Source organism: Capra hircus, chromosome 4 (assembly GCF_001704415.2).
Source record: "Capra hircus breed San Clemente chromosome 4, ASM170441v1, whole genome shotgun sequence".
Taxonomy (NCBI): domain Eukaryota; kingdom Metazoa; phylum Chordata; class Mammalia; order Artiodactyla; family Bovidae; genus Capra; species Capra hircus.
Window position 1 is genome coordinate 27,895,288 of NC_030811.1, and position 25,616 is coordinate 27,920,903.

General features: G+C 49.1%; 1 protein-coding gene across 1 annotated transcript in view; it reads right to left on the reverse strand.

Moving 5' to 3' along the window:
- The window catches only part of SND1 (staphylococcal nuclease and tudor domain containing 1), a 420,683-nt gene that overhangs the window by 73,931 nt on the left and 321,136 nt on the right, over positions 1-25,616 (reverse strand). The gene's annotated exons all lie outside the window — the stretch shown is intronic.

Sequence of the window (25,616 nt, forward strand, 5' to 3'; positions counted from 1 at the left end):
CCAATAATGGCCTGACTCTAATGATTCCCACTCCTAAGCAACAGCCTGTGTTCTGCTGGTGTTGAGCTGAACCGTGCCAGAGAAATTCCCTTTCTCTCGGAGGTGCTGCTATTCTCATTACGCAGGAGAGATTACCAGCCAGGAGGATGTACTCTTGGGAGGGGGGACAGAAAGATCACCAGAGAATGTACCTCTCTGAGGCTTGGTGCTGCTGACCTAGGACAAGAAAGGCTGAGAGACAGGCTAGAGGTTAGTGCTAAGAGGTAAGGGCAGACACTCTGAATAGGAGGGAGAAGCAAAAGCTTAGGCAACTCCTGTCTGACTCTTTGTGACCCCGTGGACTGCAGCCCGCCAGGCTCCTCTGTCCGTGGCATTCTCCAGGCAAGAATACTGGAGTGGGTAGTCATTCCCTTCACCCAGGGGATCTTTCCAACCCAGGGGAAGATCTCCTGCATTGCAGGCAGATTCTTTACTGAGCCACCAGGGAAGCCTGAGGAGTTGATAAACTTAATGCAAGACTGGCTGGGAGGCAGTGGGAGGTCATGCGGGTCTGGGTGTGAATTAAGCTCAGGCATAATGAACAAAAACTGACAGCACCTGAGGAAGGCAGCAGGGTAATATGAAAAAGCTGAATCCATTTCAGGTCCTTAAAAACCGATCACGTTCAGGGCAGAAGACCAGGCACGTGGGCTAACACTGAAACTGGGGTAATGACTGAGGCCACAGTGTCAGTGAGGGTGGGTGGGGTCCTCTTGTCTTGCCCTCTCCCTTCTTATACTCTGAGGCCAGTGGGGAAAGCTAATGCCACCATGGCTCTAGGTGCTGCTGAGGCTGTTGCCAGCAGGTCTTGAGTCGGGGGCGGGGAGTCCCCTTATTTTGCCCCCGGTGGCTTCCCTGTGATGGGAGTCGGACTGCTTCCAGCAGGCAGCCTGGCCAGAGAGCCTGCAGTGCAGACAGATGCCCTGGGCCGTAATCAGGATGGCGAGACCCTTTATGGTGCTGCGGCTCGGCTCTGGGGCAGTGCCAGAGCGGCAGGGTGATGTTCCTCAGCCAGATTCATTTCCCCCCAAACCTTTTCAAATATGTGGGCCATGGAGAGAAGCAAGTTTAATTAAATTACTGTGTTGTGGGCTGCCCTTCCTGGGCAAGGGCTAAAACCGGGCTCCTGCTGACACTCAGACCCATCTGTGTGTACAGAGCACGCATTTCTTTGTGCTTGGCTGTCAGCAGCTGGGTGGGGTTGGCAGTGCCCACCACTCGCCCCGGTGAGCCGGCCCCTTTGCCGCAGCGAGGCAGAGTCAACGCTGATGCGGCCGTGGCCCCGTGCAGCTCCGCTGACCTTTTCCTTTCTACTTAAAAGATGACTGAGCGGCACTCCCCCTGCCTCCATCAGCTCCTTTCTCCTCCAACGCCTCTCTTGCGGACACCCAGGACTTTCCCGGAAGGCGGTGCCCGAGCTGCGCCAGGGAAGGAGGAATGAATCTGCAGGGAGGTGTGATTCAGAACAGGGCAAGGCAGGGTTTGTTTAGCTTGGCAGGAGATGGAGGGGTCTCCCTGGTGGATCCTTCAGAGTGCCACTTCAGCACTTCCCCACTGGCAGCTCCGTGCTGGAGACGGAAACGTGCTCAGGTGCCAGAGCACAGCAGCATAGCTCTCGCCCCACATCGCGTCCCTGCTTGGGCATCACGGTGGATACAGAGCCTGACTGTCACACACATGGGCGAGGGAGCTCAGTAGCAATTCAAACCTTAATATGTGGAAATCAACACCCAAAACAAATGCTGGCTGTGCTGTTACCCATCAGCCCCACAAGGTCATTTCATCTCCCTTCTGGAGGTTCGGGACTTACCACTCCAGCTTACAGAATACCCTGAGGGTAAAGAGTTTCTCCCCAGTAGAGCTGAGGCTGGGAAATGGACTGAGGTGGAATCAGGTGTGCAGAGCTGGGGACACTGAGGGATGGTGGTAGGGGGGCGGCGGGGGGGGGGGGATGCTGCCCGTTCTTTTTCATTTGGAACAGAGACCCAGGAAGACTCAGCTGGGAAATCTCTTCCTTACCTGCCCCCAGAGAAAAGGGCGTCATCTCTCATGCCTACACCTATACTGAATGCCACACGGAGCCTGAGAGCTTGTGCTGGGGCATTAGGAACCATCTAGTGGGCAGCTTGCAGCTGTACTTATGCAGCCCCCATAGGCCCGGGACATCATGACATCAAGCAGACACCTGGATGATGTGGGCTGTGCAGGCAGCCCTCTTGGGCCTGGATTGGCAGATGCCATGGTGAGTTTGGAGGACAGAACCTCCCCCCTCCAACCTCCAGGCCTCTGAACCTGTTACGTGACAAGGGGCTTGGCAGCCAGGGGATGGCAGCACCCACTGGAGCTCTGCTGCCCTCTAGACACTGTGCCCCGTGGCTCCAGGGCTGTTCTCCTGTGTCAGCAGGGCGGTGGGGTGGGGTGGAGGGCAGTGCCTCTGCCGAGGTGTTTGCTGGCTAAGGTTTTTGGCTACAACAAGGTTACTTTAAGGGTTAAGACAAATACTGTCAATTTCAGACCGTAGAGACACTCATCTTAAGAGCCTGGATTGTGCCTGGGGGTCACTTAGACCAGCGGATCTAAATGATGACAATGTGTGGATCAAAAACGAAAGCAGGCAGGTGGATAAAATGTGGCAATACTTGAAGAGAAAGGATCCAAGAGAATAAGTTTCCCGAGGCTAATAGGCCAAGCAGCAATTGTAGCAGGAAGAGAAGGCAACACCCAATGCTAAGACAGAAGCCCTGGAGGACAGGGCCAGTCCTGAAGAATAGGAAATCCAGCAGTTTGGTGATACTTACCCTGTGGCTTTAGAGAAATAAAAGGTTCCCAAATATTGGTAAAAGGTAAAAGATCTTCCTTCCTTCCTTATCAAATTGGATAGAAGAGAACAGACCCCCACTCTTAGGAGTGGAATTGCTATTTAGTTGTCAAATCGTGTCCGACTCTCTGCAACTCCATGAACTGCAGCATGCCAGGCGTCCCTGTCCTTCACTATCGAAGGCCCCTTAATTCCATCCCATCCACTGTATCATGCTTACTAGGGCATGAGCGTGCTCGCCAAATGACTGGCCCTGATGGCGGGGAGAGAAGCAGATACATCTTCAGGCAGCCTCTGCCTCAGTCTCTGTGTTACTGGTCCTTCAGTTCAGTCGCTCAGTTGTGTCCGACTCTTTGTGACCCCATGGACTGCAACATGCCAGGCTTCCCTGTCCATCACCAACTCCCAGAGCTTACTCAAACTCACACCCATCGAGTCGCTGATGCCATCCAACCATCTCATCCTCTGTTGACTCTTCTCCTCCTGCCTTCAATCTTTGCTAACACCAGGGTCTTTTTCAAAGAGTGAGTTCTTTGCATCAGGTGGCCAAAGTACTGGAGTTTCAGCTTCAGCCCTTCCAATGAATATTCAGGACTAATTTCCTTTACTGGTCCTTGGGTGCCAATAAAGATACTGTAGCATTATCAGGGATTAGAAATACCCAGTCCTTACGAAAGTACCCCAAGTTGTAGGGAGAATGGATAATATATATCTCAGTCCTGATATTCCCTCATGAAAGGGCTGGCTTTGGGGGCTGTGTTGAAGCCACTTTCACCTGGGACAGTTTCTCCAATGGAGGAGAATGCTTGGAAATAATGTGAGTGGCAGCTGAGCCTCAGGGTAAATCCTGTGAACACTGGTACTGCTGGAGCAATGGCATTCCAGTAGGTGCTAGTGTCCCTTAGGTTTACAGATGACCCGAATGAGCCAGTGTCTCTGCACTTGGTGCCAAGCCACACGGGTGGGCGAGGAGCCTGTGGCCCCAGCACCCCACCCTGCTGCAGGCTGCTGCCAGAAAGCATGGCTGTGGGTCTCCCCCAGGCCCAGCCTGCTAGATGGAACCCCCATTCCTGCGCCTCGCCTGCAGCTCGGCAGGAGGGCAGAGTGATGCCCAAGCCCTGGTGTGCATGTCTTTCTTATGTCCAAGGTCACCCCCGACTCCGCTCACATTTGTCATCTGCCACTTCATTTCTCTTGGAGAGGGACAAGGAAAAAGGAAATGAACTGATGACAGTGGTATGTTACAGGGCACCACCTTTTGGCACCTGGAGCCCGTCTGAGAAAGCAAGGCGCAGTAGAGAAGTTGCCCAGTCTGCCTTAAAGGGAGAGAAGGGGACGGAAGGAGGGAACGCTGATGTCTGACACCTGCCCTTGTCTCTGATTCTCTCTCAGCTCTCAGTAACAGTTAGCAAGCAGAGTTAGGAAGCTAGAACCAGGGCTATTTGCAAAAACAGATTAGCTCTGCTGCAGGCTAGGAAGTGTTTCCTGCATAATCTGAACTTAGACCTTGACATATCCTTACTGATGTGGTTCAGATTTAAAAAAAAATTTTTTTTTTTTTTTTAGTGTGTTGTCTGGGTTAATATGCCAGGGCATGAACTGAGTGGTCTCCCTGGTAGCCCCAGGTTGACCTGCAGGCCAGGCCTGGCCCAGCCCCTTCATCTCTGGGAAAGCAGGGCACGAGAGGGCTGGGAGTGGCGGGCGTTGCTGGAGAAGGCCGGGCCATCTGCACTACTGTGAATCAAGGTTGGCTCCGACAGAAGGCGCGAGGGAGGAGGTGCAGCTGCTGATGGCTCAGACAGCTTGGACCTGTCCAGGCAAACAAGCCGCTCAAGTGCAAGAACAGCCAGCCAAGTAGGCAGAGCACGAATAAGGACTCAAAGCTTGAAATATCTGACAAGATGTGGAGGGAGGGGAGGAAGCTGTCTGGGATTTTCAACTGGTGTCTGGCCTTGCCTCTTGCGGCTGAGGCAGACTCTCCTGCTACGGCGGGGAGGTGATGCCTGGGAGCTGGTGGGCGGGCGTGACCCAGGTGAGACTCCCTCAAGCTAGAGTTAAAAAAAAGTCTTCATTTGAACAAATTGCAGAGACAGCTCTGGATTGTCCTCTAAAACACAATCGACCTGCCTTCCACAGATACCTATCTGCCCTCCAAGGCTGAGCAGCACCGGGCTCCCCGTGGGGTGGGGGGATGGGGCTGTGGCTTTTCCTGGGACAATAGCAGTATCTCGGAACCCGTTAAGGAAGGCGACAGGGGTGCCCAGAAGAGGCAAACACCCCTTCTGATCTTCACCTTCCTGCGGCGGGGTGGGGGGGTGAGGGGAGGGAGGCCAGCAGTGGATGTTCAAGGGCTGTTACTGCTCCTTCTGGCAAAGACCCTCTGACACAGTGGTAGTCAGTCCCCAATACATGTAACTGCATGGAGAGAGCGGTTAAAAAACATCCAACATTCTGCTTCTAGATCAGATATGGAGGAGACAGGACTCTGATATTTTAAAGATACATCCCGGTGATTCGAGAGCATGCCCGGGCTGACAGCCCTCTATCTTGAGAGCGTGCTTGGACAGGTCAGTCCTGTCACCGACTCCAGAGGGTTCCTCTTGTAGGTGGTTTTGCTTAGGCGAAGCCAGCGGCCCGGAGGTTTCATTCAGGTTAGGAGAGTAACTTCCAAGAACACCAGGCCAGATATCACTCCACCGATGGCCCCCCAAAAAACACAGGGAAACCATCCTACAAACATGTCGCCCTCCTCAGAGGTCCTGGCAAGGGGGGAGAGAGGACAGACTGCTCAGAGGCCCGTGGGTATCAAGTGGGAGAAACCGAGGCACAGAGAGAATATCATTTATTCTGAAGGAAAGTGGGAAGAGAACAGACACCTTCCCTGGACATAGGCTGCTCTACAAACTGACTCAGACACAGTTCCAGGTCAGCACCCAGTTTAGGTTCAGAAGCCTAAACGAGGGAGAAAGTACTGTTTTGAGCGTTAGGTTTCTGACCCTTGGCTGACGGGCGCTGGCTGCTGAAGCCCTTCTGTGGTTCACTTAGAGTCAGTCCAGTGGCTGGCAGTGCGCCAGGTGACAGGGAACAGTGGAGATGAAAGACTTGGGCCGTGCCCTTGAGGAGCTCAGGGCAACGGGGGAGACAATTACGATGGATGGTCTGCAGGTGGAGACCGGGGACCTGTGTGCTAGGGAGCAGCACGGAGTCAGGGAGAGTAGCCACCTTCTCCCACCCAAACAGCGAGCCTGCCGGTCTGGTCCGGATGAGGGAGCTGTCTGCGCTGGAATTTGGGGTGGAGCATGGGCCACCGGCGGGACTAGCACTGACTCAGACCTCAGAGGGAAGACAGATGCTCCAGCCCACCTACAGAGACGAAGGAGGCGACTTCTGCACCTCTCTCAAGCTGGCATTTGCTGAAAGGACTATGCCAAGGCTTCCCCCCGGGAGCACAAAGGAGGGTGCCCAGGCTCTCAGTAAATATGACTGGTAGTTCTGGGCTGTGTGACCTTGGCAGTCTGTAGCCTTCCCTCCACTTCAGCTTCCCTTAGCGGCACACAGACTCGCTGGGCATTTAGGTGTAAATCACAAGGCCCTCAAGTGAAGGAGGGTCGGCAGGTTGCCCCTGAATGAATAGGTGCTAAGCTAGAATCCTAAGCAAGGCTGTGCTGTGTAAATGTCACATGGAAGCTTCTAGTTCGAGCTCTGGAGCTCCATTTAGCTTGGCTGCAGCCAGCTGCTATTCACCCCACCTGCTGAGCAGCCAGCGCGACATTCAGCTTTGGAGTCAGCATAGGCACCGAGGACACAAAAGAGTCATCACAGACTCGCACGCAGAGCTGAGAACACGGGGACTCCTGGGAGCAGGGGGAGGGGCAGCTTTTAGCAAAATCCCACTAGGTTATAGTGCTGAACACCGAGGAGAGCCGGACCCTCCTGGGTGTGTGCCACCACGCAGCTGTCTGCTGTCTCCTGTGTGCGAGTGAGGGCCCCAGGGTGGAGTGTGGGAGCGTGGGCAGGCACGCTACGTGGCACAGCACTGCTCGGGGCTGGGTGACACTGAGGTCCTTCAGTACAAGAGACACAGCAGACCAGCTGTCCACCGTGAACTCTGACTGCAGACCCAGGTCTGGCTTGTCCTTTGTGCCCACCTTGCGCCTCACCCAGTCATAAGTCTGGGGTGCAGACTACTCGTGGGAACTCATCCTGAAAGGTCAGTCTTAGGTTATCCAAAGTCAGAGCTGATCTAGGGTGCAGTGATCCAAATTTAATCACTTAAACCACTGGTTCTCAACCTGAAATGAACATCAGAATCACCTGGAGAGCTTTTTAATTAAACATTTTTTCATTATTAAAAAAACCTTTTGATTTGAAAAATCTGAAACACTGAAAATAGAGAGTTGTCATGAACTTCCATATACTAGCCATCCAGGTTCAACAGTTATCGAACTTGTCATATTCGGTTCAGCTATCCCCTCCTTTTCTCTGCCGAAATAATTTTAAAGCATCTTCGAGACATGATGTCATTTCACCCTTCCATACTTCAGCAGTGCATCTCCCAAAAAAACCATGGCCATTTCTTATATAACCACAGTGCCACTATCACACCTAATACAATTAACAAAATGATTCCATGGTATCACCTAATATACCTGGGAAATTTACCCTTGCCCACCTCCACAGGACCCACCCATGGGGTCTGCTGCAAGCTTCACCAAAGTCCTATAACCCCCATCACATGGTATACAAATAAATAAATAAATAAAGTCAAGGAAAAGGTGACAAGTCACAGACCAGGATGAAGAAGGGAAGGAAAACAAAAGCATTTGGAAGTCAGTCAGCCACAGAGCAGAACTGCTTGGTCAGGGCAAGGCTGCCGTAACCGTGAGGCCCACTCACTCGGTCCCCCAGACCCAGCAAAGGTCTGAGAGGTTTGGAAGGAGAGTTGTTCAGCTGCCTGGGGGCCCTGAGCACCTCACACCAGGCCAGCCTGCGTTTACCTCCTCTATTCTAGCTCTTCTCTCTCTGTGCACTCTGGCTCATTGGCCTGGTATTCAGGGCAAATGCTGAGCCTTAGCACCTGACTGTAGACAGGATTCATGAGGTCTGTGGTGAGGGGTATGTGCCAAAACTTCTTGGGTGTTGGGACTGGGGACTGGGACCACGTGTTCAAATTTACTTATTAAAAAAAATGAAGAAAACCTAAACAAAACATCCTGAAAAAAGATGAGGCTGTATCACTGCAGCTAAAAATACCTCTCCTGAGGGCGTCTGCTCACCAGCTCCTCAATTAGAGACGCTACAGGCCCTTTGGGGGCTGCACAGTGTTGGCAGCTCCACAGGGGCGCTGGGTGGCCAGGGACAATCCCGGGAGCAGTGACTAGTGACTGCTGGGCGGAGGGGGCTGGCGAGCTAGCTAGCCAGGGTGGCTGGCACACATCAGTAACTCCCATAATCCTCTCTTTTTTTGGTGGACCTACTGCCTAAGCCAAGAAACTTCTGCTGCCTTCTGCAGCGGGCTAAAACACCATCTCTGAGGTGGGCCCATAGTCATGGGGACTGCCACTGACGTCCTAAGCTGCACAGGAGTACGATGACAACTGGGGGTGGTGGGTGGGAATGCCACCCAGTCTGGCTCAGGGCGTGTCTGTCCTGCTGGACAACCTCCCAGTGTGAGTCAGTGGTAATCAGACACAGGTAAGGCCTCTCTCGGTGGCCTCAGGAAAAGGGTGTTTTAAATGTAGGCTCGACACCCGGAGGGGTAATGGAGTGGAGGTGAAGGGTCTCATGGCAATGAGGGCTTCTTCTTCTGGGTCCTCGCAGCACCTACAGGTCACTCACTCCAGCAGAGTCTTTTTTACTGGGGAAGATAAAGTCCCAGGGAGGTATAGTGGCTCTTGTCAAGGTCACAGATTTAGTAAATGGAGGAGCCGGGACTTAAACCTGGGATTTTTGATTACAAGTCTAGCACTCTGTTCCACTATACTATCGCAATGATGGGCCTGTTATAAGCATTCAACAAGTGTTGAAAGAGCTATGGGAAATGGTATTTTCACAGTTCAGGTGCCACAGGGACTTCAGGTTGAGTGTTCCCTTGATGACCTGGGGATTCTACAATCCCTGGAGGTTTTGGGAAACTCAAGGGTCAGATTCAGTAACTGCATCAGATGGTCAGTGGGGGATGGTGACAGTGCCGTAGATCTGATCTCCAGCCAGAGATCCAAAGCCACTCCCCTCTTTTCTGCCTCGGACAGTGGGAAACGTCTGGTATTAGTTTGACTCTGGGCTGTCAAGCGGAAAAGGGGGCAAGGCCAAGGCCACGGTGTCTGGTTTGATGCAGGTGATGTTTTCCTGTCACGTTTCTTGGCACTGTCTGTGATTCTTAGGAAAGAATTTGGAAGCTTAAGTCAAAAGCATGAGAGGACTGGGTCAAAAAAAGAAAAATGGAAACAGTGAGAGATGTAGGAGAAGGTTCAAATTGGTCAGGAAGAAGAGTGCAAATCGAACATTTCCGGAGTGTATGAGAGTATGGGCAAAAATGGCCTAAATGCACTGTCCAATATGGGCAGCCTCTAACCACATGTGGCTATTTAAATATCATTAAAGATCCTGTGCCTCAGTTGCAATAACTACATTACAAGTATACAATACCCAGAAATGGCTAGTGGCTATCACACTGGACAGAAAGCACCTGTTGTTCTATACTCGCAGAAAGTTCTACTGGACAGTGCTGGGGACTGCCTGGTTATCTCCACTCATTTCTTACTGGCCACAATGAGGTTCTGACACCTTTTTGGGGAAGAACTGAACTGGGGGAAGCCAGAAGGTACCATTATTCACTCTCCAGCAAACCTACTACACCTGAAAACTCGAAAGCTTAGCGCGACTAGCAGCACGAACCTACCAGTGTATGAGGCTCCCCGGGCCCTAACCCCTTTCTCCCCTCTCTCCCCTGCATGTTTACAGCACTCTGACCTTTGCATATTTTATTCTGATTCTATTTTACACTGTTTTAATTGACGTTTAATATAGCTTAACTCTGTGTGGTGTTCAAAGCCCCTCACCAGGGGGCCGTTCACAGGCAGAAGCGCAATTAATAGCAATCCCCAGAAAATTATGCCCTGTATCGAAGTTGTCATTGCACCATATAAATGCTTATTATTACTATTGAATTCTCCAGCCCTGACACCTCCCTGTGTTTACTAGGTAGCAGATAAACCTCTGAGTTTGTGCCTTCCCTATGCTACCACACCATTAGGACTAAATATAGCCCTTGTGTGTATGTTTAGCTCCATTTAGCTGTCCTTTGGAAGAAGAGGGGGTAAAAAAATCAGAGTTAATTAAATTGCCAGAAAATGTAATTTGTTCCTCCCCTACTTGACAACCCCATGAAAGACAAACAGACATCACTGTTACCAAGATGGGTAACTGGCCTCAGCTATAAAGTGGAGGTGAAGCCCAGACCCTGGTAACAGGACACGGCTTTTGGATTGGCCTCCTGTGAGCATACAGTGAGCAGGTCTAAGACCACAGGATGTTGGGAGAGCAGCTAGGCACTACACTGTGCCCAGGCTGAATGGGACCAGAACACAGAGCTCAAGCTTGAGGGGCAATCCTAGTTCCCCAAGTAGCTTGAGGGCAATCCAGCTAGGAAATCTGACCCCCAACCGTCATCTCTCTTAGTAAACAAACCAATTTTGGGCTCTTCTGAAGCTTAGTTTTTGGCAGGAAAGCAGCTTTTCTATGATTCACATGTCAGGATAAGCAACGGAAAATTCCAGGTGGGTCCGGTACCTGGCCTCCTCCCTTGCTGGCAGGCCTTCCCCTCCTGTGTGCGGCTCTCTGGACACCCTTGTCTAGTGAGAGTTTTCTTTACAGAACACAGAGGGTCTGGAAGACTTCCTCCTGACTTAGCTCCTTGTTCCTTTCTTACTAAAATAATGGAGTGTAGACAACACACCGGCTTGCCTCTTCTGTCTGCCTGTCACATACACCTAACTCCCTTTTATAGGCCACCAATGTCATAGTCTCCAAGGTTACCTGTACTGCAAGGGGATGGACAGGTGGTGTGGCTGTTGTCTGGGAGGCATTGTAGAAGTGCAGGTGAGAGCAATGTGATCAGAGTGTGAAGAATGCAGGTCTATGAATTACTGTGTGAATGTGCCCAAGTGATCACCTTCTTCCAGCCTCAGTTCTCAACTACTGTGAACCCTACGGATTGGACAATATAACATCTAGGCCTCATAGATATAAAATGCTATAGGCGTCATAGCTATAAAATTCAGTATTCTGAAGGCTGTATGCTCAAGTCCTTGGAAGCGGAATGGGTCATGCTTATTTCTATTTATAATCCATTTTTTATTTTTGCACTCAATGCTCTATGGAGAAATGTAGATTTCTATTCTAAATTCTTCCTAACTAACAAAGGAAAAGTTCTATTTTAGGTTGTTTGACAGGGAAATGTTTTTAACTAGATTGAGTTTCCCATATTTTGTTTGCTCTGCCTTCTTCCATCTTTGCCTAAAAAAGAAGTTTCTAAAAAACCAGAAATGCTTTTGGTACTCTGGCAGAGCAGGAATGAGGCTGCCTTGGCTGAAGCGAGAAGATGGTGCCCATCTCGGGCCCCAGTGGAGCAGGACTATTTGCCATCTGCTGCACTCGCTGCCTCGTCTCCAAATTGGGCCTGTTCTGGAGTTTGCTGCAAATATTAGGAGCTGAGCCACTAGCACTTCCCACCCATGGCAAGTCTTGAACCCTCCATACATGGGCTGCCAAGAGCGTCTGAAAGCAGGAGGCCGCTTTCTAGCTTAGGAGAAAAACACGTGCATTAAGTGGAACATCTTTGCCCTTCTTTGCTCCTCCCCAGCCGTTTTGAAAACTTTAGACGGAAAGGGAGGAAAGGAAGACCTGTCTGACCAAACTGAGGAAGGTGATGGAATTGTCTGTGCAGGCCAGGGTGGTTTATTAATGATCCACAGGAAAAGAACAATCGTCCTGCCGCAGTTTTGCCTGTAATTAACCAGCTTCATGGAGAGCTGGCTGCCCTCTCCGGGTCTGGCACTGGCTGACCGCAGAGCTACCTGACACAGCAGCACTGGGTTTCTAGCAAAATCCCCTCCCTGGGAGAGGGGCATCCAAAACAGTGACTTTAACTCACTGGGCAGGCACTCAGGATGTGTGACCGTGGTGGCAATGCTCCTCTGCAGAAGCCTGGCCCTGTGCTCCGGCTGACACGAAAGAGTGTGAGTTGTCTGATGGCAATGCTGGCTTCACACCGCCCACCAAGTGCCCACCCAGGTAAGTGGATCCCTCTGCTGGGTGGTGGAGGTCACAGAGCAGGGGCAGCTCCAGACACCCAGTGGCCCAAACTCCACGGACTGGATGTTCTGGAACTGGCTCGTGCCACAGAGGGGCTGAGAGGGCTTCTTGCCTGTGCAAGGCATGGTGGACAACAGATGCTCCTGTGTGAGGGTATGCGGTGGACAATCAACAAAATTCAAACCACCACACAGAAGGGGAAAAGATGCTGGGTGAGCCAAGCGCTGCCTCTGGAGTCAGGGCCAGCCTCCCTCTTAAAGGATTTAAAGACCCTGCAGCATCCCCCCAGGTGGGTGATGTCGTAAGTATTTGGTGGTTGGGTGGGGTGGTCTCTACACTTTCCCCAAGTGAGAGGTAGGTGTTCCCCCTGAAGGAGAACAGAACACACTAAAACAGCCAGTTGGCAGTTTTTTACTCCATATACTCAGTTTACACGCTGTAGAAAAATGGGCAGTTAAGGCAGGCTGTGCCCTTTGGAAGAACAAGGGGAGGAAACTGCTAGGTGAGGCAGCAACGTCCATCAGCTGTTGCCATGTTGTTCTTGCTGAGAGTATAGCACACGTGGCCAACCCCTCAAAGCCAGAGTCTCTATCCCCACCCAGCTTTGGTTACAGGAGCTGAGCCCAGTGGTTCTCTCATTCCTGTTCCAGCAGTCCAGAAACAAGAGTGGCTCCAGCTGCAGACCAGCAAAGTAACAGGCAGAAGAAGGGGTCACTGGTGGCTTGGTAGGAAAGAGATCGCTCGTGATAAATGAATTGGGACTGCCTACCATTTTTCCTTGCCGCCACCTTAATCAATGAAGGAAAAGATGAATTGCTATTGATCTCTTCAATACTTCTCAACGATACTGTACAAATTACAGAAACACCAGGGGAGGGTGAAGGAGAGAGAGAAGAAGGACAGATGGAAGAAGTCTGGGCAGCGGGAGAAAGCAGGGCCTCCCAGGAGGTGGTCTTCCTGTCAAGGGGCGTAATGGGTGCTCAGGACACATGCAAATGTGTCAACAAGGGCCCTTCCTCACCCCAGCAGCGCTGCCGTGGAGAGTGGCCTTGGGGCTCCCTCTACACCTCACATGCTTCGTAGGCCTCATCAGGGCACAGGAAGCCACACGGCTCCTCCTGACAGGAGGCCTCAAGTCTCTGGGTTGAGAGGTGCTGCGGATCCCAAGGTCTCATGAATTTCTGATGCTGCCATTCTCCAGTGGTGTCTGGCTAGGTTACCTCAGCAGCTGACTACAATTCGGAATGGGGAAGCAAGAATCAATGCTTCGAGAATAAACTCTGGCTTCACTGTACTAACTCCACGTCTGGGTCAACTGGCCAAAAAAACCCAAAAAAACAAAACTAGACAGGCAGCAGATAAAGTTGAAACCAGTCTGCATGTTACATAATGTTACATATGTTATCATACTTGATAATGACAAAAATGATGGCTTCTGGGGTTCAGGCCTGACCTTTGAAACACTCTGGGCTGGAAGATGTGTCAAAAAGATCAGAAGGCAAGAGGCTAAGATCTGGATCCTGGGATTGTGTGCAGACGGGCTTGACGATGTTATTTATATGTGAAAAGTCTTTCCCCGTGAAGCAGAGAACAGGGTACACTGGTATCACAGACAGGGATATCAACCCATAACAGGAAGATACACATGGACTGTCTGAGTCTCAGGACTTGGACCACCCAGCTGGCTTTAAGGAGGACTGAGAACACTTCAGTACTTGGGGACAGCTGCTGTCTAGGAAGCAGTGCTTACTGGAACCAAAGTCATGTCAAGAAAGGGGCAATGTAACAGACAGATGGCATGGCAGAGGGAAAAGGGAAATTCTACCCAAGGTTGGCTCAATGAGGTCAAAGATGGTCAGACCTCAGGGTCAGGAACAACAGTCCTCTTCTTTCATCCACTGGGTCTAACTGTTCAGAGGCAGATGAGGGAAAAAACTGTATGATCAGAGGTCCCTCTCCAGGTCACAGAGTGGCCTCAGCTTGTGGGTGGTTATCTGTCATTGGGGGCCTGGCAATCCTTTTCTACATACATAGGAATAACTGGGGACTCCCCAGGAACCTCACCCCATGCCTTTCAGCATTCTCCAGGTGGAACAAGATTAAGTGCTCCCATTCTGCAGATGGTGAAACCAAGGCTGGCAGGCAGTCACATGGCAAATACAGAGCAGAACCCAACCATAAAAAGCCACGCGTGAAAGCAGCAAGAGCCCTGCCGAGAGCTCTTGGCATGATTCTCCAGGGACAGTGACTCAGGCTGGGATTGTATAATTCCGAAATCAGTGACAACACAGTTCGCCAGTCTCCCCACCTTCCTCCCACAAATACCTGAAGGCCCACAACGTAAAGCAAAATAGAATGCAAGTTACAAAGCTGCTGATGTGTTTAGAGTGGAAGTGCTGAGATTAGGAAGAGGAGGTGGTTAAGTGGACCCTGAGCGTTTACAAACGGCCACATCTGCAGCCCTGTAAGCGGATGAAGGATGAGCCCTGGCCAGCTCTGCCAGGCAGACAAGAGAGACAGCCGGCCCCACCCGCAGGAGTGAGAGCGGGGTTGTAAGGGGGCATGAAGATAAGAAACAACTATTTAGCAAACACCAGTATCCTCCTACAAGGCATCTTCCAACTCCGAAAGTGACCCTATTCTAAAATTACCAAGTGGCAAGTGGCCAGGCCAAAAATCCATATCCAATCAGTGGTAATGGACTATGTGTTGCATCTCCTCATGTAACGTTGCAGCACTGCTATAAAAACCCTGGGTCAGTAGTTTTAGACTGATTTAACTGGAGCAGCAACGGCCACCCAGCGCTGCAAGCACTGGAGAGGTTCTGAAGTGCAGCGGGCTATGGAAGGCTCTGGCAGGGAAGGACGGACCTGCTGGTCTTATTTGCACGATCTTCCACCTCTAGGTATACGTTCAGTGCCAAGATCCTTTTCTGGTAACTGTTACAAGGAAATCCATTGCATCAAGAGAAGGGAGAGGGAGAAGGGGAAGGCATTAGGCTAACCTGGAATGAAAAATGGCACAGTTTCACTGTGCAGCTTCACATTCACTTCTCATTCCTGGTTCAATGGACAGCTTTTGTTCTTGGTGCACTCAATGTCCCAAAGGACTTGTCGTGGGTCCTTTTCTTGTCCCTTTCAATCCTGGATAACGCGTGGATCTTTCTTCACAGCTCCTGCCTGGCATTCCACTCTCTTCTAACCCTCCAACTTTACCTAGATCAAAGATAAACTCACGGCAGTCAGACGACTATGGTCATGGTAAGGTGATATGGAGCCAAAAAACACCACTGCTACATCAGAGCATAAGGAAGCATGGACCAACCAGGCTCAAATAAGTCCTCCTGAAAGCCCTCATTTTCGAGTCCCAGTGACACTGGGAAATGAGTAAGGTCAGAGTCCAGTATAAACAGAGAAAGCATGGCAGATCACTCTCCTAATACCCCATGGCAGTCGGGGTGCATGGCACGGTTCCTCAAGCCACTGCTTCTTAGATGTCCATATGACATATGTGGAGTCCTAGCTTTCCCTGCCAGAGAAGGCAATGACAACCCACTCCAGTACTCTTGCCTGGCAAACCCCATGGACGGAGGAGCCTGGTAGGCTGCAGTCCGTGGGGTCGCTAAGAGTTGGGCACGACTGAGCGACTTTACTTTCATTTTTCACTTTTATGCATTGGAGAAGGAAATGGCAGCCCACTCCAGTGTTCTTGCCTAGAGAATCCCAGGGATGGAGGAGCCTAGTGGGCTGCCGTCTATGGGGTCGCACAGAGTTGGACACGAATGAAGTGACTTAGCAGCAGCAGCAGGTTCCCCTGCTGGTGACAGGTGGCTTATCTCTGGTCCACAGTCAAGTTGAGAAGAGGCTCTGTTTGTAGGTTTAGGACTTCTGAGCATTAGTGTTTCCACTGCACACAATGCTGCCTGGAAGAAGTTGTTTTAATTTGCAGGAGGATGTGGAAGCAGTAGCAAAGAGACCCAGACTTTTCTCTTCTTTATAGAAAAGAGACTGGCTGACCCCTGATTCTACTTAAATGCTCCCAACACACAGGCCTGTGTCCAGTCCATCCTGCCTGCCTTGGCTATGGTGGTTTGTCCTCAGTGAGGTTCCAATCCTAGATTTAGCTCAACTCGGTGAGAATTCTCGTGAACAATATAAAAGATGTCGTGAGCTGTTGCTCACTGAGAAATCTCCTATCTACCAGGGCACCAGTGCTGGGCACACTGCAAATATCCATTATATCCATGGTAACCCTACGGAGAGGTACCCAGAGAGGTAAGGGCTTAGGTTTAGTAGGACGGCTGCACTGCACAACCCCTCAGGCACCATTGGGGTTACTGAATTCTATTGATTACTGATACTGATAATAGAATCTATTACTCGCTGAGACTGCCCAGGTTTTAGAGGCGCTAAGGATCATGTCCAAGGTTGCACAATAAATGGTGAAGCTGGAATGAGCACCCAGGTCTGACTCTGCACGTTACTAGCAGTCTTTGTTAAGTGGCCAGGAAGGGAAAGATGTCCTTCAGTGTTCAGGAGATGGGTCTAAAGAATGAGCTTATCCTTGCTGAATATGTGAGACATGCTGTTCAGACCAGGTTAGGGGATCTCTGCTGTTAATTCTCAAGCTTGCTCATAATCTTATTTTATGCATCACTGCGTTTCATAACAGACCATTGGTCACTTTCATTTTCAAAATCCATTTAAGTTCAGCTGACCAGAAACGGTCACGGGTGGAGTGGCAAGTGGCAAGTTCATCACTAAAGCCAGGTTTGGAACCCGTAGGATCTCGTCCAGTCCTTGGCAATAGACACAGGGAGTGGGCGTGCTAAAGGCAAGAAGAGGGTGGTGTTGAGACTGGCTCATCCACCAGAGCAGTCAGGGCTATGCCCTGGGGGGAGTCGCATGTGAAATGCTAGAACGTTAGTACCGATACTACCTGGAGAGCAAATGCAACCCACAAGCTGCTTCCTCTCTGTGGACAGTCCTGCTATTGTCTATGAGGAGACGGGCTTTAAAATGGCATCAGTTGAATCATATAATTCCAAGGAGAAATGGTGAACATTCAGGCAGTGGGTGTGTCTGGGAATAGTTAGGACCATCAGAACAGGGAGGTGTGAGGCCTGAAGACCCCTGAACATGCCGGCTTGAAGGCTCACACTCAGGTCTACTTGGGCATGGCCCAAGGTGTCAGGGTCTGAGGTGAAGTTCTTCTGGAAACAGACAAGGCAAATCTGCACGAGGCCATCTCTTGTGTGCAAAGTGAACACAACGTGCTGGTCAAGAGATATGAATGAAACAGAACTATTTCCCAAATGAGGCTTCCAGAGAGAAGTGGACAGACTTCATAGATGGGATTTCACCTCAAAAACGCTAATTCCAAGTCCCTTTTCTTTAGCCCTTTGTCATTAAGAATGTTACTCGCCCCCCTACCCCATGCCACCTTTTTTTTTTTTTTAAAGAGAACTGCAACCAAAGCTTAGAAGCAGTGAACCCCCAGGATGATTGAAGAGGTAAGAGAAATCTAAATTAAAATAAATGTCGCTCAGTTCACCAGCACTTTTACCTCTCAGGAGCCCAGCAGTCTCTTACCTCCTGATAGCAACTCTCCATTTGTTCCAGGCCAGAGGCTCTCCATAGCTCTATAGAAGGCAGACCAGGAGGCTGAACGTGCCTGGCAATAGCCGTGTTCCACAGGGATGGCTCATAAAGAACATCATTTTATGTCAGGCAGGCAGATAGTATCAAATACCATAGGTGGCAGGGGTTCTGCTTAGCAAGGCTGTTTGAAGGATTTTCACGACCTTACGTTTGTAGTGATAATCTGTTAGTGAACCAGTAAATGCATTCTCCAGTGGCAATCACTGCCCACTATAACTCACTTCCAAGCCTCAATTTAGATAAGGTTCAAAGTAAGGACTATGGACTGTTGCAGCAGAAAGATGCAAGAGGAAGTCATGTTTGAGCCTTTCACATCTTTACTCTGGGACTGATCTGGGTTCGACTAAAGATGGAAAGGAAAAACCAGTGCCAGGGACTGCCCTAGCATTGCCAAGGCTTCTACTTCTGGAGGAAACAATTTGTTAGGTCTACACCTCTAATTTTCTTGCACTGGAAGGAACAGTAAGAAAAACCCAACTAAAGTGGCAGAAAAAAACAGAGAAGTTTATCAAGGAAGAGTTCACCATAGTAAGGACCCGTTGTTATCCAGGGAAAGGAAGAGTCTCTCTGCTGAAAAGGATTTTCTTCCCTGAGATACAATGGCATCCTTGAGAGCTTCCCACGCACACATATATATATCCCACATAGAGGCTATAAGGAGGCCGCATCTCTTGTGGACCTAACTTTTATTCTGCACCCCACCCCTCCATCCCAACAGCCAGCCTGGGATGCAAACACTAGCCTCTGGAGGTCAGTGAGGCCTACCAAACCTATACCAGTCAGGCCGTATGACATAATTACAGGTAATAGGATCTTGGCCAAGCCAATGAAGAATTAGGCCCAGCAGCTATTTCAGAAGAATGGATGCAATTCTATGCTTGACTAGCTATGAAAGTTTCAGGCAGAAGAACAGGGAAACAGACAACAGCCAGCTGAGCCAGCAGCTTTGCTGAGAGGAATCCCACTGGAGCCAGCACACTGCTGGCTCCCGCCAGTGCACGCTGCCGAGTTTGCTTGGGGAAGGCAACTGGCGACTGGCTCCCAAGGAGTTTAAAAGCCAGTGGGGGGTGGGGGGGCGGGGGTGGAGGGAGAAAAGGGCAATGTGACATTCTTCATTATATTTAGCCTCACCTCTTTTATTTTGATGCCATTTTCATTGAATGGGACTAGAACGGGAATTGAGGGCCCTCCTCCTAGAGCTTTTAGAGATAATTTGGCAAGAGTCAGGAGCCCATAAGTGAAGGGGCTGTAAGTGGGCAGCCTGGTATTCACATGGTGCTAACAGCCTATCCCTGAACAGAAATATGAACTTCAAAATAAACCCTTCACCTCAGTTAGCAGTTAGATCAACAAAAGCAGAGGATGGAAACCACCAGGGAGGGAAAGAGACAAGCAGCATCTCTTAGGAGAGTGAGGAAGGACATAATGCTTTCTATTTGAACACTGGAATTAAAAACAAAACAAACAAAAAAACACTCAAATACCATTATCTCATTACCCTATCTGTCAGACAGGGAGACCAAGGAGGTCAGAGTCCCCTAGAAAGCACACAGTCAGGTCTGAGTAATATACTTTTTCTATGAGAAGATCCTAAATTAGCAGCTGTATGTCCAACCTCAATACGCCAAAGACTTCCTCTCCACTGTACAAATGTTAAGCTTAGAGAGCTTTTCCGAAGAACCAGAAGAGACAAGAACAGGCCTTCTTCCCAGTCTCTAGAATTAGGTCACAGGGAATCAATGAGTTGATTTAATGAACATTTATCAGCTGAAATGCTCTCACACATGAGGCAAGATACAAGAACACAAAGGCAGAAAGCATGATTCTTGTCCTTGTGAAGTGAAGAAGTGAAGTCGCTCAGTTGTATCTGATTCTTTGCGACCTCTTGGACGGTAGACTACCAGGCTCCACCATCCATGGGATTTTCCAGGCAAGAATACTGGAGTGGGCTGCCATTTCCTTCTCCTTCTTGTCCTTGAGGAGCTAACAGTTTGGTGGGGAGACCAACATAGACAGATCACTTCAACATCACTGGCCAGTATATGACAGATGTCTGTATGGACACAGCACTCTGGGGGACTGAACGAAAGCCATCTGCCCAGCCTGAGAGATCCAGGGAGCGCTAAAGAGAAGGGGGTATATCTGGACGGACAGATGGGAATGAGAGAGCAAAAGAAGGGGGTGGTTGATATACTGGGTGGAGAGCTTAAGTTGACCTCACGGATGGGAGATATGGAATGAAATGTTACATATGGGGAATCGTGAATTATAATGTCAGTTATGATGAGGTGCAGACTGAAACAAATAGTGGAGATACCTGAAGTTTAGAGGTTATCAAAGATACATGTAAACTAAGGAGATTAAACTTCATCCCAGAGGCAATGGGGAGTTACATTTTTATAAACGATGCATCTTTTGAGAAAGGTTAAAAATAGAAATATGGACATACATGATCAAACTGATATGAAGCAAGGCAGGTCAGCAAGAAATTATACAAAAATTAAGGCCCACTAAGGCCAAACAAAGGATGAAGCAGGAATCAAGCAGCTAAACGATATAAGAACTATGACAAGAGGAGAGTCAGTAATTCGGGAAGGCATGGCCCCTCTGCAGTTGTGAGCCCCCAGAGTCAGACTCAGAGACTCTGACCACTCAACCAGTGTTGGACCTCCAGGCAGATCCTTTACAAATTTATTAGTTCCAGATATTTGAAGGCTGAGGAATATACAACACAGCTAAAAAGAATAACCACCTTATAATAGCAAAACTGGCAAAATTTGGGGAGAAAAAACACTCATCTGGGAATGCAGACATTTGAATTTTGGTTTTGATATTTGTCTTACAATAAGCTCTGTGAATAGAGGCAGTTCACTCTACATCTTAGTTTCTAGAATTGTAAATCTGGGGATAATATTTTTCTTATAGGTTTGCTGTGACATTAAAACAAAGTATTATATAAGAAAGTGCTTTTACACTAGAAAATGCTATATAAAATTGATCACTATTAAGACAGAAAATCTTTACTTGAGCCCCCATCAAAGAAAATGGCCTTAAATTAATTGAAAAAAAAAAAAAAAAGGAAAGACCCCTGGTGGGTGATGAACTGTCAAGAATGTGTGGGGGAGGTGAGTAAAAACCTCAGCCCTCCAAATAGCCTTTAATGCCTTGGGGGATAACAGAGGTGTTTAGAAAGCTGGACTTTAGAAAGCTCTTTGCTCTTTCCTGGGCAGTGGTAGAGGTAATCTAGAATAGGGTGTCTTTGTATAAGTAAGTGCAACATTGCTGGATGGCTGGCTTGCTTTCCCAGCAGGTTATTCTTTCCAGCTCAGCGAGGGCTACCAAGGGGTAAGGCACTGATAAGAGCTGGAGAGCAGTGGGTATCCTCCACCCTGGTGGACTTCCCGTGGCTTGAACCATCCTCATCGTTTTGATCTAGACAAGTAACGTGGCTACTGTTCCTTCTTACATTTGTCTCCTGGACAGGGAGGGGGCCTGCATGGACAGACGGGAAAAGAAGGGCGAGAGGGTAGGTACCAAGAACTTTGGGGAAAGACAGGGCATGAGGGAAAACACTATTTTGACCAGTGGTGAACTGCTTAGACTGGTTTACCTTTTTCAGACCAGACACAGTACATTTGGTGCTAAAACAAAGGAGAAGGAACCACTTTCCTTTTAATTAAGTATTCTTTCCCAGACAAACCCCTCTGTAAATAAGACACCAATATTCAATGCTGAGCCCACATTTATCTGAAACATAAATACTTGCTCTTCAAACAGCAACAGTTGCTTGCAATGCTTCTGTGTATTTTTCTATTTTTTTTTTTTTTTAAAGCAGGGGTAGTGGGAGGGAGGGAATCCAGGTCTGAGCCCTGGCCACTGCAGCCTGCAGAATGAGCTCCCTATGGGGGACAGCCTCCCTGTGGATGCTGGCAGGAAAAAGGGAAATAGGTCAGGGCAGCAGCCGGAGCTTTCGGCTTACTCTCCAGCATGAGGATGTCATTTTCCAGGCAGCAGCAAAGGGCAATTTCGGAGAGCTCAGGACAAAGGGGTCATTCAGAAAGGCCTTGGAAATGATGCCCCCATCCCCCTGGGAACTGCCTTCCTATAGCCGGGAACTGTGAAGAGGGTTCAATTGTGGTGCTGATCTCTTTTAATAATACCTTCTGGTCCCCTCTCTAACAGTGTAGGTTCTCCTGCTGCAGTGGCAGCAGCGGGTGAGTGAGTGAGAGCTAGCTAGCTGGCCTTCTGACACAAAGGTGTGGAGAGATTCCCCAATGACTGTTTAACTCACAGGAAGGGCCTCAGAAAGAAGAGGATGATCTGGGATTGCTGGATCAATGTTTTAGACAGCAATGCCAAGGCAGGAAAGAATCAAGTACCCAGGACCACAAGATAACTGGAGTGTGAAAACCTTGGAGTTTGCACTTTTAAGCTGGTTGGTTATCTAATGCTCTCTCACACCACTACATCTGGGAAGATGCTAGCAATGGGCACAATTCTCCATCTGGGAAATTACACCGGATCTTCCTGTCCTTGGCAATGTGGCAGGGAATTGCCTGAAAGAGGCAGCTGTATTTGGGGGGTGGGGGGTGCCTGGCAGAGGGGGCGTCACCAAGCACATGTCGTCCAGTGGGACACAATGATCTCATGTTGTGTGACCCAGAAGTGGTCCAGCATCAAAGGCAGGGGACATGAGAACAAATCCATTTTCAGGGCTACACCCAGCCATTTAAACCCAACCCAGCAAAACCTGTGTAGTACAGTCAGCACACATGTTTGATAAAAAGATAGATAGTAAATATTCTAGGCTTTGGGGACCATATATACTGTTGGAACCAGTCAACCTTGCTATTATAACATGCAAGGACCCATAGACAGTATGTAAAAAGGTTAGTGTGGCTGTGTTTCAATAAAGCTTTATTTACAAAACTGGCAGTGGGCAGGGCTTGGCCACCCCTGCGTTACACTAAATGAGTGAGGCTGGGAAGAACAGCTTAAGTCCTTTGAGAGTTCGTGGGCTGCTGTGGCCTTCCAGGTCACAAAGAAAACCAGGTGTAACAACATGGTGTCTAGCCTATAGTTAATGCCCTGAAGCTGGCAGCACCACCAGGACACCCAGACCATTGACCTGAACAGTCCCGCCAGGCTCCCAACTCCGGGAAAGGAACAAATGCCAAGAGGAACCAATGGCTGAGGGGAAGGGCCATGAAGAAAGATGGAAAAAAAGAAGAAAGGCAACGAGAGGTGGCAGGGAGACACTCAGGAGAATGAGCCGCGTGATGGCGAAAAATGCCAGGCACTCTCTCCTGACGAGCGTCATTGTAAAAACACATTTTGTAAAAACCAGGGCGTTCAGGTCTCAAGATAATGGGGGCTGGCTGAAATGAGAGGGGTCTTGTGTGCGACAGTGCAGGCTCCACAAGAGGATATGGGATGCAAAAACTGCAAGTCTGTCTCCACCCCAAACTGGGAAAGAGACAGGCAGCACTTCCTGCCCCATCGACCCAAAGGTAAGACAGTGCATCTCATAAATAAGGAGACAGTTTTCAGGGCAAGGTGCCCCATACCTGAGCTTTCTGTCTGCTCCCTGCTAGGGTGTTTATTACACAGTCTCTCCCCTACTTCACATCCTTCTCAAGGCAGTCTCTGGGTTCCTGAGTCCAGCTCGATGGCCATGCCTCCCTCTGTGGGGTCACACATGAGGCCCAGGAGGTGCTGTGAAATCAACGTAAGACCCAAGTGCTGCTCTTTCTGAGATCAGACTTGTAGTGACTGGGGAAGGTAGGCAGGGGCTGGAGGACTGCTGGCCCAAATTAAGATAACAGAACATATATATATATATATATATATATATATATATAAATAAAGGGGATGTGGCAGGGTCAAGGACAATCGCATCACCACACCTGTTTTACTGAGCTAAACGTGATTACCAAGGGAACAGGCAGGAGGTGAGAGAACCCATTCGCCTGCGGCCATCACAGCAGCAGTCTGGCCCCTGAAGAGTTCCTGGAATGAAGTCTTCAGTGGACACTGCCTTGAAGGTGAGAGTTACGTGCAGTGCACGTCTGTGGTCCCATGCTCAGCCACCCAGGCAACCACATGGCCCTTCTCCTAAGGGTGGGAAGGACCTCTACACTTGAGGACCAATCCGGCGGGCTTTTCTACATTCTTGTGGGGTAGGGGGAAGATGGCAAAGAGAAACTCTCCCCAGGACAACTCCTGAAATAAAAACGAGGATACTATACAGGCAAAAGTTAGTGAACAAACCTATAACAAAACAAAAAACCCCTCTTCATTCCTATACTGTTCAGAAAGGAGTGTTCATATACTATGAAGGAAACTGCCCAGAATAGGCTGTAACTGGTTCCTTTAGTCAGAATCCCAAGTTATCCTCCGTTTAGGCCATACTTGTCTTTCCTCTGCATAAAGACCTTTCAAACCCGTCAGCCCGACGATCATCCAAGCGGCTAAGAAAATGTGGAAAGGCTCTCTGTCAAGAATCCCCAACTTACAGCTATGAAAGACTGGGACACTCCAACTAAGAAAGATCAATATCAACGGCGGATAAGACTGAGGATGCCAGGGGCACCAAAGAGGATGGGGAAAATGCTTTAGCTTTTTCAACAATCAAATATCAGCAAGTACACAGACAAAGCTAAGGTGATAATAACCATGAGACAGCAGAAGAGCTTTGGGCCACTCACTCCTTTCAGTGGTCAGTATTCTCTTTGACCCCCTTGTGCTTTTGGATATCACCAGCGGGCCAGAAACCTGATCAGGAAGAAAAGTGGCTAGGGAAACAAGAGTTGAAAAAGAAAAGGGAAAGCACCTTTAGAAGATGTGAAACAACAGGAAGAGGATACTGGTGAGACATGAACAGAACCATGACTGAGAGAGTAAGTGATGAGGATGTTACCAACAAATGTCTCAGGCAGCCCAGGGAGCGGATTTCCTTCCCCATCTAAAGCATAACCAACCCACCAACCTTTGTTCCTGCTCCCTATGTGAAGTCTTCAAGTCATGACCTTGAGTGGGCTCACCTGCTTATTCCAACAAGAAACAGTGCTGCAGGTCCTTATTCAAAGGGGATATTGCAGGAGGGAAATTCCAAAATATCCACCCCTGTAACTCAATTCCTATAGGGTCAAAAATGTCAATAGCTACTGACAACAGGAGTGTCTGGATTCTGGAAACACTTCTCTGGCATGCGGGGAGTGGGGTATCTTTAATTGATAACAATTCAGCCCGCACTGCGCAGTTGCAAGATAGTAGGGAAAGACACTTTGCATACCAACATAAGGACTGCTTCTTCACGAACAAATGCATCTGACCACACATGAAATAGAGGGCAATGTGATACTGATGAGACAATTAAGGAGGTTAAGCACCCCCCCTTAATATATTCACTGACATTTCAAATCAATATGAGAGCTGTGAAAGCTTATAAACAGGTATTTGTACCACTTAACATCCCAAAGAAGCCTACACTATTGCTCCCAAGAATCTACAAAGATCCATGAGCAAGATAACCTCTAAGATCCCCATAATCTTTTTCACTATGTTATGAAATATGATACTGCATTAAAGCAGGAGGTACCCTGTGGATTTGATTGTTAAAAAAAAAAAAAAAAAAAAAGGAAAAAGGCAGATCTAAAACCCTAAGCCTGTGTCCAGCACACTTCCCACTATCCTTTTCTGTGTCCCGCCTAGAAGAATGAGTGACAGGCATACTCCTGGAAAGAAGATGGATCTGTTGACTATGACTTGATAGAAATTAGCAG